General features: G+C 43.6%; 1 long non-coding RNA gene across 3 annotated transcripts in view; it reads right to left on the bottom strand.

The window, feature by feature from the left end:
• LOC140488103 (uncharacterized) overlaps positions 1 to 14,465 on the bottom strand; it is a 54,867-nt gene extending 40,402 nt beyond the window's left edge. For 2 of the 3 annotated variants that reach the window (XR_011962997.1, XR_011962998.1), the window contains exon 1: positions 14,003 to 14,464. This is a non-coding gene — a long non-coding RNA (uncharacterized lncRNA). Of the gene's footprint in view, positions 1 to 14,002 lie in introns of all 3 variants that reach the window. The other variant, XR_011962996.1, reaches the window with a different exon arrangement.
• Between the last annotated feature and the right edge of the window lie 6,324 nt (positions 14,466 to 20,789).

Here is a 20,789-nt window from a genome sequence, read left to right as displayed (position 1 = left end):
TTTCCGTAACCCTTGATACTCAAGAACCTGTCTCTGTCTTAAATATACTCAATGACCTGGCCTTCTGTGGAAATGAATTCCATAAGTTTACTGCTCTCCGGCTGAAGACATCTCTCCTTATCTCCATTCTAAAAAGGTCCTCTCTTTATTCTAAGGCTGTGCCTTCAGCTCCTAGTCTCTCTACCAAAGGACACACCATCCCAACATCCACTCTGACTAGGCAATTCAGTATTCTGGATGTGTCAGTTAGATCCCCCTCCTCATCCTACTAAACATCATTGAATAGATTAGATTAGATTGGATTCCCTACAGTGCGGAAACAGGCCCTTCGGCCCAACCAGTCCATACTGACCCCATCCAAAGAGTAACCCATCCAGACCCACTTCCCTCTGACTAATGCACCTAACACGATGGGACAATTTAGCATGGCAAATTCACCTAACCTGCACATCTTTGGATTGTGGGAGGAAACCGGAGCACCCAGAAGAAACCCATGCAGACACGGGGAGAATGTACAAATTCCTGAGACCATTCTTGTGAACCTCCTCTGGACACACTCCAGGGCCAGTACATTCTTCCTGAGACATGGGGCCCAAAACTGAGCACAATACTCCAAATGTGGTCTGACCAGAGCCTCAGAAATATATCCCTGCTTTTATATTCAAGTCCTCTCAAAAGAGATGCCATCATTGCATTTCCCTTCAGCCTTTCCTGGTTTCCTAGAACGTACAACTTCTTTAAAAAAGTGCTTGGTTACACCTCACCACACCATCCTGATTTCTCTTGTTGCATTTTCTCAGCCACCATAGCGTAATCCAGAAACTAACAACAAAGAAGATGGACATTTAGCCCATCTAGATTATGATAGCACTTTGAAAGAGCTATTGTGCACAGGAGGAGGAAGAACACTGTGCAGGAGGGCCACGTCCCCATCCTTTGTTGAGGTTTCCCAGTCTCATATTGTACCATATAGACCATGCACGCAGAACAATAGTCAGCCTTACAGGCAAGTTACTATGATGTACGACAACAACTAACAAACAAACAAACTTTATACAGCAACCACAACCACAGGATGTCCCAAATGTTATATTGTGTCATCACTGTTAGAAAATCAAACTCAGGTATACACGTTCATAAACAGCAATGTGGTAGTGGTCACAGAGCAGGCCTCCTCTGCTTTTTTTCAAAAGTAATGCTATGGGACCCTTTACTTTCACCCAAGGGAGCAGACAGAATCCCCATTTAACATCTCATCTAAAAGACAACATAACAGCACTGGAGCATCGACCTTCATGTCTCTATGTGTGTACAGGTCCTAGAGCAGGATTTGAACTCAATCTTCCGGTTCACATTCAGGTCACAACAATGGACCATTTAAGGGGTTTTTGCAAAGACGCAGCCCTCAGAACAATCTCCTGCCAGGACTGTAAGAGATTTCGCTAAGGTCTGGGTAAACACTTGTTCACCCCATTTCTCTGAAGATCCCACTGGGTTTTCTGTCAAAGACCCAAGTTCTATACCAACTGGACACCTAACAGGTTGGCTAATCATCTTTGTTAATTCAGGCAATCACAATTAAACCTCCTAATTGTAGCTCTTCACATAGGACACTGTTGTCCTGCCATTTCGAGACTTGCCTGTATTCAAAAGGTGGTCACAGACAAGCTGGGATCATAGAATCTCTACAGTGCAGATAGAGGCCACTTAGCCCATCAAATCTGCACTGACCTTCCAAAGAGCATCTCACTCAGACCACACCACCCCCCTCCAATCCTATCCCTGAAACCCTGCATTTCCCATGGCTAAACCACCTAGCCTGTATATCCGCCGTTAACTGAACTGTGATGAACTTTTAACTTTGTTTTCTTAATATTTATGACTTGTCATTAATGTAGGTGCTGTAATATGGCGACCTATACAACCTTTCACTTTTTTGGTTGCAAATATACACACAATAGCAAGTTGCTGTTCTATTCTAAGTTTAGGGAGAGAATCCCAGCCTAATACTGCCATCAACAGTACTGTGATGATAGTAGGAGGTAGCATAAGATGCTGGGGTTGAGAAGTGCAGGAATCGCAGAGTGTTATAGAGCTGGAAAGTGTCACAGGGAGGCCTTGGAGAGATCTGGAAACCAGGAGCTGTGGAATGGGCCAGGCTCAGATTGTACTGAAAGGAAATGCAATGCAACTCATTTCAAATCCATTTCCCAGTCAATAATTGTTATCCACAAAACAGTGAGACTGTCGAAAAGAGAGTTTTCATGGAGATTGGTGACGAATGGAGTCTGGTTTGACCATCCAAACCAAATGTGTCCAAAATTCTATAGCAAACTTAATAACAACCAAATTAAATCCGTTCATTAAAAATTCCCAGTTGATTAAAGCCTGGTACGGGCTTGGATAATTCATGTCAGGAGATGGTAATTCTATCTTATTTCCAGTTAAAATATTGACAGTCCCTTATGCCCATCTGATCTGGGGTACAGTAATTCTGCTGACTAAAATTGGCAATGGGCAGTGGTCAGGAGAGCAGATCCGTGGTACCCAGCCTGCCTCATCAACAATTGCACACAGAGGCCCAGGAGTTTCTGGATTCTTCTGGCAGAAAATTGGAAAACCAAAGAAAGATGGCCAGCTGACAACCCTGCAATGTCAACGCTCTCCTCCTAATTCTGACCTTTTTATGTACCCAGCCCCACCCCAAACTCTGTTATAGTTGCCCTATTACAATCACAACCGCTACAGAACTGTGGACAGGATTCATACTAACAAGGAACATGAATAGGCCATTTGGCCCTTTGAGCCTGTTCCGCCATTTTATAAGATCACGGCTGATTGGATTTTAACCTCAACTCCATATTCCTCCACACCCCTGACAATCCTTTATCACCCTTAGTAACATGAATCTATCACTAGCCTTAAAAATTTTAAAGATTCTGCTTTTTAAGGACAGTAATTCCAAACACACTCAATCCAAGAGAGAAAAAAAAAGATCCATCATCTGTTTTAAATGGGCAGCCCTTATTTAACCTTGACCCCCGATTCCCCCACAAAATGAAGCATCCTGTCAAAATCCAAGGCGGCAATTCCCCTTCGGATCTTATCTGCTTTAGTTAAGTTCCCTCAGACTCCACTCTCCAGAGAACCCAGGCCTAGTCTGTCTAACCATTCCTCATAAGGCAAAGCATCCATTCTAGGGATTGCCTGGTAAACCTTCTCAGAGCTGCTTCTCAGATTTATATTGATTCTGAAGTACAGTGACTCAACGGAGTAAATAGTGTACTTCTATTTCTCTTTCTTATGGTCAACATCTCTCCACTTCAGTTTCCTCCTTCCAGGTAGTCCTTAAAAACAGGTTGTGACATAATAGTCTCCCATGTACAGAAAGGGTGAGGTTGTGGCAATGTGTCAATGGACTAGCAATCCAGAAGCCTAGGATGATGCTCTGGACTCACAGGTTCAAATGCTACCATGGAAAGGCATGGAATTTAAATTCAATTCATTGGACTCTGGGACTGAAGTGCAGTCTCAGACATGGTGCCCACAAAACTATTAAAAACTTCTCTTTCATTATAGTCCTTGAAGGAAAGGAATTTGGCAACCTGACCTGTTCTGGCCTATGTAAGACTCCAGACTCACGGTAACATGGTTGACTCTGAATTATGCTTTTACATGGTCTAAAGCACCAACAAATGTTGGCCTTTCCAGCAACACCCACATTTCACAAAAGAATATAAAAAAGGAGAAAAAAAAAAGTGATACTTATTTAATTATACAGCCTGCGAGGGGCCTCAGGATGTTTGTCACCTTTATAACAAGGTGCTGTATAAACACAAGCTGTTGTTGTTGGATTAAAAATCAGAGGGAGACATGCACCAGGATGTGACATCCGGGAAGTTCTCATTCACCAAAACAAATAAAAATCAAACAAATGGAACAAAGCAGTATAGCATAAAATTAACCATAAAATGGAAGGTAGTAAACACCAGAGTGTGGAGGAAGAGACCATAGTGGTAAGGTGTATATAATGTTTCCAATCAAGCTTCTTGGTGAGGACTAGGAGTCAGAAGCAGGCTGTGATTACCCAGGGGAAAAATAAGACAGGGACAGTTTGGTTGTGGGGGACTTTCCACTGGGGAGGGGAGATGCATCTTCCAGCCTGTGGGATGCGGGAGGAGGGGGGTGGGGGTTGGGCTGTGGTTAGTGGTGGAACTAGTCTTTGGGAGGAAAGCATTATGTGCACACGCCATTACGAAATGAAAATACTCACACCAAATACTCACTGTATTAAAAATGGCCATCCCTGTTGAAAACCATTTCCCAATTATGCTAACATCTTCTCAACCCTTCCAGACCCATGATCACTTCCATCTCAAAGAACAAGGGCAGCAGATACTTGAGAATACCACTCTCTGCAAGCTCCCCTCCAAGCCACTCATCATCCTGACTTGGAAATATACCACTGTTTCTTCACTGTCGCTGGGTCAAAATTCTACAACATGGATCTACCCACAGCACATGGACTGCAGCGGTTCAAGAAGGGAACTCTCCACCATCTTCTCAATGGCAACCAGGGATGGAAAATTAATGCTGGCCTAGCCAATGACAGCCATGTTGCACGAATGACTAACATAAAAATTGAGGACACAGTCACCTTGGCCTATACTGTTGTCACTGCGTATGTTCAGTGGGAATGAGCAGTTGGACGGATTGATACCCAATGTAGTATTCATACCATAAACCTCATATCGGCACACCTAAAGACAACTCAAAATTACCCTGAATGGTAATTCCAAGCCACATCTGTGGTTCCACACCAAGGCAGGTTATTGCTCCTTTTTGATGTGCGCTCCCTCCTAGCACTCAAAGAGTTAATAATTACTCAGCCTCCTGGATACTCTGATTTCCTCAATGGAACATTGGCATACAGTGTAAAACGACCTCTGCACTGGCTGCCATTACAACACTTTGAAGATAATTAATCTGTACCAGGCACTTTGAGACATCTTAATGACATGCTGATATAAATGCAAGCTATTCCTTTCATCCTGCTCTATTGCAATTTAAATAGAACTCATCGTGAATGCTGCCTGACAGGTTGGAATAGTGTGCAGCTCTGTGATGGTTGGTGACAAACCACACAGGGTCAAAAGGCTTCACATGCTCGACTGATTTTGCTTATTCACTGGGATCTTAATGTCAAAATATGCTGGTGAGAAAAAAAAAAGAGAAAATAATGAAATCAGCCTTCGCTGATTGTCAGCTCCGGGCAGGACCGAACATTTTTAAAGAGAACGATCTAGAATATATGCCAGCAATCCAAATTTTCACCAAGATAAAAAAGAAAGAGTTTCCATTTGAACCATCATTGCACCACCATTTTGAGACACACAAATTTAAAAAATCTCACTGTCCTTTAGAAATATCCCCGATTCCCATTCCTGGTTCGGTTATTCAATATGTTAGACCTTTCAGTGTATAGTGCATCCCACATCTTCACAATTCATGGAAAGAGAAACACAGTTAACATCAAATCCCACATGACTCTGTCAGAAATATTAACCATACTGGCTTCAAAATACTCACACTGCTTCTCTCTCCACAGATGCCATCGGACCTGTGGAGTTTCTCCAGCATTTTCTGTTTTTGTTTTATTTCTAGCATCCACTGTTTTTTTTCCTTTCATTTATGAATTTGCATTCAGAAATTTGGTCTTGGTTTTCATTTCATGATCCCTTGTTCAGCAATCCCCTATTGGTAGATTGTGTTTCTCTGCAGTTACAGGTTTCTTTCCCATATTCTGCACCTTAATCAGTTCACTCTTTAATCCCCAAAAATACACAATCTGCGTATCTAGCCTTTCATCATAAAGAATGCTTCTCATCCCTGCAGGGCCTACTCTTTCAAAGCCAGTGCTATCCTTCCTTCCTGAATGGGGCAGATGTACAACTAGATGCAACGCTCCAAACAAGGTAAATTGACCAGCTCTCTCCATACAGAGAGATGCGCTTTTTTGGAATTTCCCTGGAAATTGTCCTAATCACTTTCTGTAAAATCAGTGGATGATTTGCAGAGACCCCTAGCACCTTCCCCTCCCCCACTCACCCCTTCCCCCAGAAAACGTTCAAAATGAATTTGTGGCATCTTCTGGGGTTTCTTCAGTCCTTGGTCAAACTTGATAATGGACAATTGGCACAACCGCATTGAAAGTCGCCCCCTCTGTCTTATAAGATTGCCCGATGGCCCATTAAGCCTTTGTCTTTTTGTGCCTGTAAACCCTTAACTAGTTAGGCACTTGGAGTTAGCTTTTGTTGTTCATCATCCCCCACCTACCTTTCATATTTGTTTCACAGTGAAAACCTGGACAAATTTTAAATGGACAGGCAATGGCATCTCAGCTTAAGCTTAGTGCTTCTGAAATTACTCAGAAATTTCTTCAAGACCTTTTTTTTTAAAAAACTTTTGATACATTTGAATACTTTCCCTTCTGTTCCAATATGCATTGTAAAAGACTGGAGATAGCTGGAGTGTGTATCTTCTCACTTCTCACCAATCCAAGCAGAACCCTTTTTCTCTGCCTCCCATCCAGTTTACTGTTCACCTCATCAATTACAAATGCTGCCAGACAGCTCTGCTAGACTAGTTCAACATGACTAACCTTTCACAAAAAAGTATGCCTATCATAAAATTAACCGTAGTCCTGATTTTAGTTTGCTCCAACCTTGGTAGGAGTGATGTTTGAAGATAATGCCTTTTAGATAGCCATCTTTATCTCTGCTTGTCACTTTGAATACATCATGCATTATTCACTGTCTTCCAATTCATTCTTGTCGCCCAAACTTTGGAAGATTACAACTCATCTGTCAGGAGTTTCTTCATTAATATCTTTAACACCATTGGATAAACACTATCTGGGTCCAGCTGGCTTTGGTCTCATTTTTTTCAGCTATATTCACAATAATTTTTTTAAAAATTAAGACATTTTGTCAAAGCTTTTGAGCTTGCACTGATCAGGACAATTCATAACAAATATCAAAGTAAAAAGGAAAGGGAAAACAACATTTATAACATGAAGACACACTTGCATGAACTGGATTCTTCCCATATTAATACTCAGGACCTTGTTCTTTGCAGATGGAAGAAACATGAACACACTTATTCTCTAATTAATTTCACACACCAATGCTGCGATCGGAGTCAACTTGCCAGATTTAAAATTTAAACAAACTTTAGTGGTGAACTGTCAATCATTAACTGGTGCATTTTCCATGGCAATGCCCGACTCACTAAAAGGCCACTTGCCAACCAATTAGCACTCTCCTCACATACAGGATAAATATTTATTTTGGTAATTCTCTCAAATGGTCCTAGTAAGTGCAAGATGAAAAAGCGCCAAGCACTGGACGATTTTTATGTTTAATTGGAATTGCTGCTGGCTTTACCACTTCAATCAGTTCTAATCTTCCCTGTGGTAAAAACAACGACTGCAGATGCTGGAAACCAGATTCTGGATTAGAGTGGTGCTGGAAGAGCACAGCAGTTCAGGCAGCATCCGAGGAGCAGTAAAATCGACGTTTTGGGCAAAAGTCCTTCATCAGGAATACAGGCAGAGAGCCTGAAGGGTGGAGAGATAAGTGAGAGGAGGGTGGGGGTGGGGAGAAAGTAGCATAGAGTACAATAGGTGAGTGGGGGAGGGGATGAAGGTGATAGGTCGGGGGGGGGAGGAATTGCAAAACCTGCACCCACACGTCCTCCCTCACCTCCATCCAAGGCCCTAAAGGAGCCTTCCACATCCAAAGTTTTACCTGCACATCCACCAATATCATTTATTGTATCCGTTGCTCCCAATGCGGTCTCCTCTACATTGGGGAGACTGGACACCTCCTATCAGAGCGCTTTAGGGAACATCTCCAGGACACCTGCACCAATCAACTACACTGCCCTGTGGCCCAACATTTCAACTCCCCCTCCCACTCTGCTGAGGACAAGGTGGTCTTGGGCCTCCTTCATCGTCGCTCCCTCACCACCAGACGCCTGGAGGAAGAATGCCTCGTCTTCTGCCTCAGAACACTTCAACCCCAGGGCATCAACATGGACTTCAATAGTTTCCTCATCCCCCCTTCCCCCAACTCAGCCCAGTTCCAAACTTCCCGCTCAGCACTGTCCCCATGACTTGTCTACCTGCCTAACTCCTTTTCCACCTATCCACTCCACCCTCCCCCTCCGACCTATCACCTTCATCCCCTCCTCCACTCACCTATTGTACTCTATGCTACTTTCTCCCCACCCCCACCCTCCTCTCACTTATCTCTCCACCCTTCAGGCTCTCTGCCTGTATTCCTGATGAAGGGCTTTTGCCTGAAATGTCGATTTTACTGCTCCTCGGATGCTGCTTGAACTGCTGTGCTCTTCCAGCACCACTAATCCAGAATCTAATCTTCCCTGTCCCGAGCCATTTATGCTCTTTTCCACTGTAAAGACTGAAAATATTCCATCCTGTATCTTTGTTGCCCATCTTAGTTAGTGAATCAGTCCGTTTTTACTCATGCGTATCTAATAGGACGTATTTATGAAAACCTCTGCACTCCATCTCTAAATTGTTATTCCCAGAGCCAGTTCTTCCCTTTTCTCCAATTCTGAATTCACTAACCCACGCTGATGTGTGCTTTTACCAGTGTTCCCTTGGCACCTTGATCTCCTAAGCCGCTGTTTTACCTGCCCAAATCTTTGCTGACAGCGTTAACAAGACTTGAATTACAGGGGATAGGGATTGCAACAAAAGGATACTTTGCAGTAGAACTTCTTGCACCGCGCTCAAGGATGGCTTCCCAAATCACGTAGCAGTCAACGAGCAGCAAGGCTGAGCGTTCTTTCCTTTCATCATACAACGGTGTTCTGAACATTACTGTTGCTGAGGCCAGTAACTCTAGGAACCTGCCACCTGGCAGGTTGTGAAGTACTGGAGCAAATGGTGCCTTTACTGACCATTCTTGACTAATAACGCATCAAGGGGTCATAGGGTGAAAACAGGAGAATGGGATCGAGAAACATTTCGGCCACGATCGACCAAATGGCTGCATTCAGGCCCTATATCTCATGGTCTAACTGCAAGGAATACACCTGTAGCTGACAAAACTTTGCCCAATAGCTTGACAGAGAGGAGAGAGGGGTCATTCAATGGAGCCGGGTAAAATGTCAATTTCAAAGACACAAACAGGAGGCTGAGGCAGTAGGTGTTGTGGTTCTCCAATAAGTCAGTCTTCTCATGTTACAGACTGAGAATCACAATTCTCCATTGACCATATTTATGAAGATGACACCAAATTTGAGGACATGTACACATGCAAGGCATCTACCACAAGGCTCTGCTGTGCAATTATGCCCTGGCTGATGTCTACTACAACTCTACCCATACCACTCAATACACACGATGTTTTGAAAACTCTAATTGTTCAAACATTAGATGGCACGGTGGCTCAGGGGTTAACACTGCTACCTCACAGCACCAAGGACCTGGGTTTGATTCAAGCCTCAGGCGATTGTCTGTGTGGTGTTTGCACATTCTCTCTGCGTCTGCGTGGGTTTCCTCCGGCTGCTCCAGTTTCCTCCCACAGTCTAAAGAAGTGCAGGTTAGGATGAATTGGCCATGATAATTTGCCCATAGTGTTCAGGGATTTGGAGGTTAGGTGCATTAGTCAGGGGTAAATGTGGAGTAATAAGGTAGGGAAATGGGTCTCGGAGGGTTACTCCTCAGAGGGTCAGTATGGACTTGTTGGGCCAAATGGCCTAGTTTCCACAACTGTAGGGTGTCTACAAAAAAAAATTCAGTGTTTTGAGGCAGGAAGTTCCAGATCTCCACTACTCTTTGAACCAAAATTTACTTCCTGAGTGGTCTAGCTCTAATCTGAAGGTCACATCTGCTTGTTTTGAGAGGCTATGGTTTCTCCCTATCTACCTTATCAAACTCCCTGAATATGTCAGACACCTCGATCAGATCACTTTTAAATCTCCTATACTTGAGGGAATGCAAACCTGAACGTGCACAAAATTTCATCATAACCTTCAGAAACAGAAATTCATGCAAGTATCCTTCACAGTCAGGCCGCGACAACAGTAATTTACCTTCATTCCTTCACTGCCCGCTCCCCTCCCTCCAAACCCCATGCCTAGCTGCTGGGTTAATGGATGAGAGCGCTCAGTCAATAGGCTTGGATAGAAATGGCAAAGACCTCCGTGACACAACAGGCAGGCAATTGCTCTGCTAGTTGATGTCAGGTTAGCCTGGCTTGGGACAGGTGAGCTAAGGGTAAGTATACTCCCTCACCTCGGTTTACCTCAAACCCATGCTCTGGAACTCCTTTCATTTTTTTTGTGGCAGCTCCTACAACCGTACTTGGCTCAGCATAAAAACCGTGTGAAAACATTCCTGTGGAACGCCCCAGATTGTTTTACAACAAAGGATGCTGTATAAATGCAAGTCCTTGTGATCCTTCACTTAGGTAATTAAATTGGTACTACCTGCGGAAACAGAGGAGACCTTGGCCCACTGACTGTGCGGTACTAGACACCCACAAATCCAATGGGCCGAGTGGCCACTGCAGGCTGGGCTGGTGTTTTGCAAACCGTTTCTCCCAACCTATGGAAGCTTTTATTACCGACAAAAAGGAGTTAAAAAGCATGGTTTAAGTCAATGACCACGTTCTTGGTGCAATTAGTGCTTTACAAAGTGCCATCCAGGACAATGGGAGGGTGAAGAGACATAAACATCACACACACAATGCTGGGATCAGACATAGGGCCAGTGGGAAACTCTGTTACTTGCTCCCAGGCAGATTTCTATCCCCACATATTAACTGAGTGCCAAGAGGGTGTTCAACCACAAAAAGTTTCACAATGCATTTCCCAGCAGCTAATGCAATCAGGACAAGGAACCCCATAGGTGAGGTGCATTCACTTGACCAGAACATGGCAAAAAAATATCGGTGATGTGCACTGTGTTGCCATCACGAGCCCACCAGCGATCAGTTAATTCAGCACAGCTCATGAATTGAGCCTCTGAACATTCTTAAGACATATGGCCCACATCTGACTGATTGATGAATAGACTTCCACGAGCTGTTCAGGAGTTCCAATCTTCTCCTCGCTTGACTCCACAGAAACATACTTGGCAACACGCTCCATGCAGCGCTCTACCTGTGCTCTCTTTGGAAAGAAACAGTATATGGGAGAAATCAAACAAGGAACAAAAGTCGGCCACTCAATCCCTTTGAGCCTGCACCACCATTCAAAACTACCATGGCTGATCTAATTTTAACCTCAACTCTACATTCCTGCACACCTCTGATTACCAAGGGGATGAAAGGTTATCAAACAGAATGGCCTTTCAACATTGTTTTGGTCTGAAAACACCCAGAGTCAGGCTAGGTGCACGGGAAACTCAAAGTCAAAGTCAGCAATTGTAGGTGGAAATCCACACTTCTCTAGTGTTTGGGATTCTCGTCTGACAGTGGAGGCTCAGTCATTGAATACTTTATTCAAAGATGATTTAGGTAGATGTTTGATTGACAGGAGTCTCAAGGCTTGACGGGGAGGTCAGACAAGAAAGTGGACCTAAAGTCACAATCAGATCACTATCGTCTTATCATAAGGGGAGATCTAAAGAGCTGATAATGGCCTACTCCTAATTCTTATGCTATATTCTTATGTATAGTGGGTCATCACTTCCACAGCACAATGTGTCAAACTGTGACACTGTGGTTCAATAACTCCTAGATATCATATGTGAAGGCATTGATGACCATATGTGTGTTAGTATATACAGGGCATGAGGCATTGACACGGTTAAGCATCCAGCAATGGTACAGCCAAGTCAGACCATTGGTTGACCAATGGTACAGCATACTGTCTAACCCATGGCATTTTAACCCAACAGAGATTTTAAACTGGAGAGAAAAAATAACTTTTGCTCTGGGTTTCACACCATCTCTAAGATATCATCTTTTATTCTCTCTGTAAAGATGGGGCCTTCTGCAATGCAGGTTCTGCAGGCGTTCTGCTGTCTGCTGACTGGAAACCCTTGGGGAATGAGCAAGTCTGGAAAAATGGAAACTTGCTGCTTTTTTTTGGCAAAGGAACTGCACTGATCACAGAGCAAGTTAGACCCCGGAAGTCAAATTCCTTTGCAAATAACAATTACTGGCAATTCAACACTTTATGGGATTAGCACACATTGAATGGAAATAAGCACAAGAATTCTCCCTCAGCATATATCTCGCATTCCAACGTGGCAAGATTCACACCATTTGCACAACAATTGTGCAAAGAACAATTTGCACAAGAAAAAGATTTAAAATTGTGTTTCAATAGTAGAAAAGGATAACCACACAATAAGTGGTGCAAATACGCATTTGGACAAATGCAGTGCAGATGCTATTTGTTTGAACAACAGTTCACAGCAACTCATTTTACCTACCAGCATCCCCACACATTTTGCTTTTCCAATATCAATCTACTTTATCTTCCCCATGTTCAGCTCAGATATACACACTCAAACGCTTTCCTTCAACCCCTACCAGCTCCTTGTCCAAGTACATCGTCAGGCACCTATTGCTACTGTTCTCTATCATACTGCTCCACATCCATTCCTATACTTGTGAAAACATTTTGCTCCTTTTAAAAGGAAGTGCATTTTAAAACACATTGTTAAAAAAAAATCATTGTCACGACCAAATAATGTACCAATGGCACAAATATGAAATACCATTTTCACAATTGCGTACATGACAGTGCAAAGAGAATGCCTCATTTCCCTTCTTTATATTCACTGTCACCTCAGACACTGCTGCAGAATTTGCATGAAAGCAGACAGTTGTACTTTGCTGACAATGGAATAAAGCAGTCCTTTTGCCGGAGGATCAATGCCTCCCCAAAATCTGAAGTGGAATCTCGGACACTGTCACCAGTGATAGTTAAAGCACTAGTGGCCTCTGTCTGGAAATATCTCAGAAGCCCATCCATGCACCAGGTCTAGATTTGAAAGCTAGATGTTTTTTTTAAAAAAAGGTGGGCACAGCCTAGATCCCTAATCGGGCTGATCTTACATAGAACCTTTCATACCTCTCTCTCCCCCACCTGAAAATGTCACTTTGCTTCTTACAGTGCAATATGTTCATCCCTGAAAAAAAAACCCATTTCAGACCCGCTCATCCCAATGGGACATCGCCCCTCACCCTATAACTGTAATCCCTCAGCACTGTGTCCATGACCAGCCCATTAAACGGTTCACTTCATGGGCACCAGAACAAGTCAAGTGACTTCCTGTGGCACTTAAAACAAAGATGCTTTCCCCCGCAGTTTAGTTTGTAGAATCAAACCGGTAAACAGTGGAAAGTATGAGGTTAGACATTTCGCCAAAAATAATCTTGGCAGGCTAAAGTTAAGCAAGAATTAAAATAAAACACACGCACTGCTGTTATTTTGTTCTCCGAAAACCCATTTTGAAGTTTAGCCCTAGACCCGTTTTAGTTCTCGACCCCTCACAAAAATGCTAATTGAATAAAATCATGGTAGCAGATTGTCAAATTCATTTGCAATCTGCGTTTTAATTCGATACATTGCACTCGACACATTCACGTGGCCGTTGTATCCGCAATCTCTAGCTATCGTAAAAAATTAACGCCTCTTCTCCGCATTGCTCACTGACCATTTATATAATAACCTTGTACCGGACTAGACAGACTTAGGGCTATGTACAAATTGCTGGATAACGCTGCGTTCAGATTGTTATTCCAACACAATGGCTGAAGCACTGTCTCAAATAAGTAACACACACGCCCTGCATCTCAGGCAATGGGACTTCATGTTTACTGGACTAACACACACAATCCCCTTAAAACACACATCCTGCCACACATCCAACCTCAGGTCTGTCTGTAATTTCTTTAGGAAAAAGTGAATTTTAGTTCCAATAATGTACGAGAGAGAGAGAGACTCCTCTTACCTGACACCTCTTCTGCATTGCAATCATTTGATTATGGTTCTGGCTGTTTTTTTTTTGCCCCCAACAGAAATAAAACGAAACGTTCACAGACAAATGCAATATCACTCCTGAGTTCACCCCATCACCGTGAGCGAGTCAGCATTGAGTGTGCGAGATATTCTGGAGAAAGAGAATGCGATCTGGAAGATGTATCCTCCTGTTCAAGCTGCTGCTGCTATTGGGTGGAGATGCGTCTGGCTAACATTGGGAAAGGGGGAAAGAGATGCATGGAGATAGTTTGATCCCCTGCTATCTCGGGATTGCCCGATTTGAGGCCAACAGTGCGTTAAGGTTAGTGTCATATCAGCCTTTGGACTTGCCTGTTAATCTTTCCACAGAGCGTGTATAGACACACTCACACAAAAGGTGGAGCCGCTCTGTGCTGTGTGCGTCAGGGAGTAGGGCGGACCCTACATTGAAGGCAGGGGGAACTGGAAGGTGGGGGTGGGGTGAGAGGCATCTTCGTAATTAGTGTCACGGTGAATGAAGAGAGCAAGCTGAAAAGCACTGAATAATTAATCCATCTGGGCCGTCCCTTGAATGGGCTGTTCAGACAGCCAGCTGCTGGCTAATTCTGCAACCACTTGCATCCATTGTTTGCCTTCTGCTGGGGCTCACAGCCATATATATAAATATATACCTACCATCTGTGTAACCTTGGCAACAGGCTCCCCTTCCAACCTGGGAGCAAGGGGAGGCAAAGATTGATGGTGGGTGAAATGCATGTTCCTCATAAATCCTCATCTTTGCACATCAGCTTCACTTGATCAATCACCTTTGGAATCTCCACCCTGTACCCAACCTCACACCCCTCCATTTGAGTGACAGAGTCATTACGATGGAAGAGGAAACCATTCAGCTCCATCAAATCCATGCTCTCTCTTTATTGATCCATCCATTCCCTCATTCTCTGCCTGCAACCCCACCCCGAGTGCCTGTTTTATCTCCTTCTGAAATCACTGATTGCCTCCATGGTTCACTCTCCTGGTGGGTGGGTGTTGGGTGGTCAGAGCCCCCTGCCACCTCAACACAGCACAGAAGTTGACAAAGTTTCCAGGTTCGCCCTCCCCTGATTCACCCTCTGGGAACTGCCCTGAATTAACCCAGTCCAGAAATGGCATGGGATACTTTACGCACTGTCACCCAGTTGATTTGCAGATTCAACTAGGAAGACACAAAGGTGGATGGAATCTTACAGGTTGCTTTGAAAAGCATGAATAGGTTGGCTTGGATCTGTCAGGGACCAATGCTTCTGAAAATAACCTCAGTTAGAGTTGTACAATTGCCCGGTCAGGAGAGCTGAGTGGATCCAGTCCTTAAACCCAGTGTGGGCCAAACCGCTCATTATGTGTAACTCAGATACAGAGTTACCTGAAACTCACTCAAGCCAGAGGTGTGCTGGGAACCTCTGAGAGCTGCTTGTGTACCAGCTTGGCCTTTACACCCACTGCAGCTAAGTTCTCCTGTGTCAGTGAGCACCACAGGGGTTGAGGTATTTCATCAGCCTGACAGCCATAATTTAGTTTAATTTTGAAAGCTTTCTGTTATAATTTTGTAAACTTTTAGATTAGATTAGATTACTTACAGTGTGGAAACAGGCCCTTCGGCCCAACAAGTCCACACCGCCCCGCTGAAGCGCAACCCACCCATACCCCTACATCTACTCCTTACCTAACACTACGGGCAATTTAGCATGGCCAATCCACCTAACCTGCACATCTTTGGACTGTGGGAGGAAACCGGAGCACCCGGAGGAAACCCACGCAGACACGGGGAGAACGTGCAAACTCCACACAGTCAGTCGCCTGAGGCGGGAAATGAACCCGGGTCTCTGGCGCTGTGAGGCAACAGTGCTAACCACTGTGCCACCGTGCCGCCCACAAGCTTCTATTGATTCATTGAGTTTTGTTCCAGTGCCTCCATCAACAGGGGCTGTCAGGAGCTAGGCAATGGCCTAGTGCTATTGCCATTCAATCCAGTTATTCATAGATCCAGGTAATATACTGGGGTCCTGGGTTTGGTATCCCACTGAGGTAGATTGCATGACTTGAATTAAAAAGAGAAATTGGAAATTAAAAGTCTAACATTGACCACAATTGTTTTTTAAAAATCTGGTTCACTAATGTTCTTTAAGGAAGCAATCTGCCATCCTTACCCTGGCCTACATGTGACTCCAGATCCACAGCCATGTGGCTAATTCTTAATGACCCTCTGAAGTGGTTGAGGAAGCTGGTCAGTTGTATTCAAGGGCAACTAAGAGTTGGCATGAATGCTGACTGAAACAATAGTGCCTACATTCCCATCAATGAATAAACAAAAAGTGTTTATTTTACATTTTCCTTTTCAATCTCTCCTTGGACTCATGTCTCACCTTTCTTCAATGGGACAGCCAGTTCTCTGAGAACAGTAACTTTAACCAGATAGCGAAAGGACTTCCTTCACTTCCCCAGTGCAGTAGCATGGTCAAAGTTGGTTATGTAGTTCATACCATAGGATTGGATACCACTGAACAGATAAGTTAAAAATCACACAACACCAGGTTATAGTCCAACAGGTTTAATTGGAAGCATACGGAGTGACGCTCCTTCATCAGGTGATAGTGGAGGGCTCAATCCTAACACAGAATTTATAGCAAAAATTTACAGTGTGATGTAACTGAAATTATACATTGAAAAATTGATTGTCTGTTAAACCTTTCATCTGTTAGATTACAGTGATAGTTTCAGTACTTTCATGAAACTATCATGATAATCTAACAGATGAAAGGTTTAACAGACAATCAATTTTTCAATGTATAATTTCAGTTACATCACACCATGTTAGGATTATCACCTATCCACTATCACCTGATGAAGGAGCGTCGCTCCGAAAGCTGGTGCTTCCAATTAAACCTGTTGGACTATAACCTGGTGTTGTGTGATTTTTAACTTTGTACACCCCAGTCCAACACCGGCATCTCCAAATCAGAACAGATAAGAAGACTGCTTCAGCGCATCTCCGAAAAGTTGCAATATGGACTTTCGAAAGTGGGAGAAACATTTTGAAGATTAAAAAGTACAGTGAAAATCTGTCTGTTTTCATTAACTTCCATGACATGGGTTGCCCAATGCAAGTTGATGATAAGTCAACTTAATGTGTCATGGAGCAGTTTGCTTTGCCATTTTGGAGGGCTGTTAAGAGTTACATATAGTGGATCTCAAGTCATAACTAGTCTAGGCCAAGTCAGAACAGCAGTAAGGCCAAAGAATGATGGAGAAGCTCAGCAGGTCTGGCTGTATCTGTGGAGAGAGAAACAGAGCCAATATTTTGAATCCAATCAGATGCTTCTTTGGAACTGATGAGACAGGTTTTATGCTGTTAAGAACATGGGACGGAACAAATGGAATGCTGAAGCAAAGACAGCAAGTTTCATTCTTTAAAGGAATATTTTTAATTCACACATGGGATGTGGATGCCACAGACTGGGCCAGCATTTATCGCTTGTCCCTATTGCCCTTGAGAATGTGAGCTGGCTGCTTCAACAGCTGTAATCCATGTGCTGTAGGTAGACCCACAATGCCCTTCAGGAGAGAATTCCAGGGTTTTGACCCAGCCAGTAGTGAAGGAATGGTGAAATATTTCCAAACCAACATGGTGAGTGGTTTGGAGGGGAACTTGACTGTGATTGTGTTTTCATGTATCTTCTCCTTCTACACAGCCTTTGGATGAGCCATTACCAGGTAACTAGAATGTCAATAGCAGGAGATAATGACAAGAATTCAGTAGTTGCCCATAGCATTGGCAATGTGGTTACCAGGAATTTTTTGGAGTTGGAAGAGAAAATATCTTGAGGAGATAACATTGCATCACCCTTCACAATTTAGTCAACCATAACTAGCAATTTCTTGGCCCAGTCTTATAAAAGGCGTAATGTAGGGCTTTTATGTATCATTGTTCTTTATCTTAATGCCCTTCATTTTCTTTCAGCTGCCCATGGTAAGCCAGAACTGGCAGAAAATGGTGTGACATCTGAAGGAGATAATCTCACATCTGGACTCTCTTTTAATAGGCATCCCTTTAACAAGAGTCGGAGAGGAAGAAGCATCATAAGAGGCTTTGAATTATGAAGAAATGCAGGAGGAACTGGGGCTTGAGAAGATACAAGAGTAATGGGACCTTGTTGAGCTATATAAGATAGCAAATGGAAAAAGCATGTCAGGAACACTGTTTCAAACTAAACTAGGTTTAAAGTAGCATAAAGCAAATAGTGTGCTGATAGTACAAAGCCTTTCCTGACAAAAACAGCAAGCAGTGCTTGGAGAAAATGCAGGTTAATGGAGGCTTAAGACCTGGAATCCTCTCAAAAAGAGATAAGAGATTGTTGTGATGGGGAACTGCAGGTTGGCTATATACAACAGCGACAGCATTTCAAAAGTGTTTGAAGCACTTTGGAACTTTTTTCAGAGATATAATAAGGCAGCATATAAATGTAAATTCTTCCCTTTAGATGGATGAGCTAAACTGGTTCAAATAGTAATTGCTGGCGAGCTATCAAAAACATGGAGCAGAGTCATCATTCGGAAGGCTTTGAAACAAAAGCCACTCTCCCATTAGAACAGTTAAAATAACTTCAATAGTAACTTTCAACTGGGAATTAGATGTACACTTGAAAAGGGGAAAAGAAGTGCAGGAGGGTGTGGGGTGGTGGGATCAATTAACTAGTTCCCTCAACAAGGCAGCTCAGGCATGCAACTTCAAAGAGTCTGTTACAGCATTCTACATGGAGTATTTTGTCATCAAAGCCTCTTCTGAAAATTATGAAGTGTTACCAATAATCGAGTAACATTGTTTGTTGGGGAAAATCTGACTGTGTTCCACAAAGGTAAAATCATTATGAGGTTGCTCTCTCATTAAAGAGGGAAGGATGACTGGTTGTGGTTAAACCTGAAGGACACCATGCCTCAAGTGAGGTTGTAAAGGTAAGACCTTTATGGTATCTCTAGCTGGTACAGGAATTGAATTTGCAGTGTTGGCATTGCTCTGCTTTACAAACCAGCCATCCAGCCAGCTGAGCTTTGATACTGAAGTGCTGTGCACTGCAAAGTTTAGCAGTGCTGGGGTGATGGAGCTCTTGAGGCACTGTCATTGCATTAGTACTGAGAGTCCCAGGCTGATGTCCCGTGAATGTTCTTCAAATCTCAACATGTCAGTGAGTGGAGTTTAGCTTCTATAAATAAAATCTAGAATTGAAATAATCAAATTTCTACAGTGTGGAAGCAGGCCATTTGGCCCATCAAGTCCGCACTGACCCTCTGAAGAACATCCTACCCTAACTCACATCTTTGGACTGTGGGAAGAAGCCAAAGCATCCTCAGGACACCCCTGCAGAGACGGGGAGAATGCATAAACTCCACACAAGATCACCTGAGGGTGGAATTGAATCCATGCCCCTAGCATTATGAAGCAGTATTGCAAACCACTGAACCACAAAATTACCCCTGATGATCACTGATTGTTGTAAATACTCATCTAGTTCACTAATGCTATTTAACAAAGACAATCTTTTGTCTTTACCTGGTTTGTCTCATCTGTGCTGAGACAGCATCTCCTTGGATGCTGCCTGATCTGCTGTGCTTTTCCAGAACCATTCTAATCTAGACTCTGATCTCCAGCATCTGCAGTCCTCACTTTTGCCTCATCTGTGACACTAGACCTGCCCAGCAACTTGGTTGACTCTTAACTGCCCTCTGAAATAGGCCACTCAGTTCCATTAGGGATGGGGTAACAATTCTGGCCTTGCTGAAGATGCCTACATCACATGAAAGAATAAAGAAACTAAATGGGAGTTTGACCTTTTAGCTGGAGACCATGAATCACATCCTTGCTTCTGTGTAGAATCTCGTGGCCCAGTGGTGTACAAATGGAAACTGGTAACCTTTTTAAAAAACCCTTAATCTCCTCTTCCTACTGAATTATTCATTGGGATTATGATTCCTGGGAACATGCCCGAGAGATAACTTTACTTGCATGTGTTGGATGATGAGCAGAATTTGCTAGAGTTGCAAGCCGAGAGATGGACAGAACCAGGGAAGGTTTCCCGAATCCAATCTGGACTGGCTATACCAGTGAATGGAGCAGGCAGCCAATGGCAATTACTTAAAGCCTTAACACTGGCAATTCTCCTGGACGGTCCATATTTTGGTGGTGGTAGGCTGCCCCCTTTCCTCCCCTCTGACACTGGGCAATGTTGGATCTATCCCAACTTCACGGAAGTGCTTTCTGTTGGGGGGAGGTGGGGGTGATGTCTGAGCTGGACGTGCTCCAGAGAGAGAGCCTTCAGGAGAGATGGATAACCCCACTGACCCATGGGAAATCCAGAGGGGCCTGTCTGATTGGTCCTTTAAGCTTTTGAATTTGAAACCTGCGTTTTCCAGGACACCTCTTTAGTGAGGCAACCATTTCCTTACCCATCTCTGACTTGGTGCGGCCACTGACGATCGAGAATTTCCTTGCCTTGAGTCATTCAGCAGTTTGTAAACTCCGTCCAGCCTGAACAGGGAGCTCAGAGATGGCTAACTTCAGAATATCTCTGAGCCAGTCTGAACACCCATTTCAACCCGATATCAGAAACCTGAAGGAGGAAGATTCTGCCTGGTCAGTCTTGCTAAGGGAGAGGGCTTCAAAGTCGAATCTGAAGCAATCCTTACGTGACAATCGTAGCAACCACTTTCCTTCATAAAACATTGAATCTTTCCAAGAAGGAGTTAGA

Source organism: Chiloscyllium punctatum, chromosome 17 (genome assembly GCF_047496795.1).
Source record: "Chiloscyllium punctatum isolate Juve2018m chromosome 17, sChiPun1.3, whole genome shotgun sequence".
NCBI classification, from domain to species: Eukaryota; Metazoa; Chordata; class Chondrichthyes; order Orectolobiformes; family Hemiscylliidae; genus Chiloscyllium; species Chiloscyllium punctatum.
Note: the sequence above shows the minus strand (reverse complement) of the source record. Positions and strands in the feature narration are given on the sequence as shown.